Below are 2,138 nucleotides of genomic sequence, written 5' to 3' on the forward strand. Positions count from 1 at the left end.
CCTGCTTCAGATTCTGTGTCTCCCTCTCTCTCTCTGCCCCTTACCCATTCACACTATCCCTCAAAAATAAACATTAAAAAATTTTTAATAAAAACATTTTTAAAAAAAGGCAGGTGTGCCTTATTTTCTGTGCTGACAACAAAAGTTCCTCTAAACAACATGTAATGTCTTCATGTAATATTGTTTGCAGTTACATGTGTGTAATTTTTTACAACAGCTCTAATGAGATATAATTCACATCAAAATTTCACTTTTTCAGCTTTATAGAAGTAAAAATCAGCAAAATTGTAAGATATTTAAAGCATACAAAGTGATGATTTGGTGTACATATACACTGTGAAGTTATTCCTCCCACCACCACCGAGTTAATTAGCACATCCATCACTTTACATATTTACCAGTTTTTGATGGGAACATTTAGGTTGTACTCTCCTAGCAAATTTCAATGATATAATAACAGTGTTATTAACTATACTCATCATGTTATACACTGGGTTCTCAGAACTTACGGGGCGCCTGGGGGGCTGAGTCAGTTAAATGTCCACCTTTGGCTCAGGTCATGATCTCATGGTTCGTGACTTCAAGCCCCGCATCAGGCTCTGTGCTGACAGTGTGGAAGCTGCTTGGGATTCTCTCTCCCTCTCTCTTTGCCCTTCCCTGACTTGTGCTTTCTCTATCAAAATAAATAAATAAACTTAAAATTGTTTGACTTTTTTCTTTCTTTTTTTTAGACCTCACATAAAAGTAATGCCACACAGTATTTTGTCTTGTTCTGACTGGCTTATTTCACTTAGTATAATGCCCTCCAGTTCATGCATACTGTTGCAAATGACAGAATTTCCTTTTCTATGGCTGAAGGATATTAGTGTGTGTGTGTGTGTTTATCCGTTCATATGGATACAAACACTTAGGTTGTTTGCATACCTTGGCTATCGTGAATAATGCTGCAAAAATTCATTTCTCTGAAGTGTACAATTTAGGGGTTTTTAGTATAGCCACAAAGATGTGCAACTATCACCACTATATAATTCAAGAATATTTTTATTTCCCCCCAAATAAATTCCATACCTATTAGTCATCACTTTCTACTCCTCCCGGTCCCATCTGTACAACTACTAAATCTACTTTCTGTCTCTAAATGTGCCCGTTTGTTCTGGACATTTCATATAAACAGAATCCTACAATGAATGGCCTTTTGTTTCTGTCTTCTTTCACTTTAGCCTAAGGTTTTCAAGATCTTATGTTGTAACATGTATCAGTACTTCGTTCCTTTTTATGGCTGAATAATATTCCATTATAAATATGCCACATTATAGCATATTGGACATTGGCTTGTTTCTTCTTCGGGCTGTTATGAATAATGCTGCTATGAACATTTGTGTACAAGTTTTTGTGTTGACATATGTTTTCAGTTCTCTTTGGTGCATACCTGGGAGTGACATTGATGGTTCATGGGCAATTCTGTTTAGCATTTTGAAGAACTGCTCAACTAGTTCCCAAAGCAGCCACCCCATTTTACATCCCTACCAGCAATGTATGAGTACTGCTAGAATCAATTTTTTACCTCTTTGCCATCACTTGTTATTAACCTTTTTTTGTAACAATTGGTTACAAAAATCCTACTGGTTCCTCTTTATTTTTCTTAAATGGAGTTTGCAGTTTTTTTTTTTTTTAAGTAGGCTTCATGCCCAGTGCAGTGCCCAATGTGGGGCCTGAACTCAAAACTCAGAGATCAAGGCCTGAGCGGAGATCAAGAATTGAATGCTTAACCAAATGAGCCACCCGGGTGCCACTGGAGTTTGTATTTTTGTTATGCCTTATGTTATTTTGGATGATTTTCCGGAGGACAAAGCAGAATTCTTTACTCCCTTAGAACCAGAAGCCCTATAGATCTTAAAATTTTTCAGTTGGGCTAATAATATGCTGTCAGTGGTAATGTCCTGCCTGGTTCTTCATCTGGAAATGTCTGTCACTTTACTATTGAAATTTCACTGAAAAAAATTATATTCCTGGGATATGCACAAGTTCACAGAACATATTACATGCTGGAAAAAAGCACATTTTTGGTGCAATCAGTTGTATCATATCAGGTCCAATTAGCGACCTGGAAGCAGTTCTGGATTATGCTGTTAGCATCA

Source organism: Leopardus geoffroyi, chromosome D4 (assembly GCF_018350155.1).
Source record: "Leopardus geoffroyi isolate Oge1 chromosome D4, O.geoffroyi_Oge1_pat1.0, whole genome shotgun sequence".
In the NCBI taxonomy this organism is placed as follows: domain Eukaryota; kingdom Metazoa; phylum Chordata; class Mammalia; order Carnivora; family Felidae; genus Leopardus; species Leopardus geoffroyi.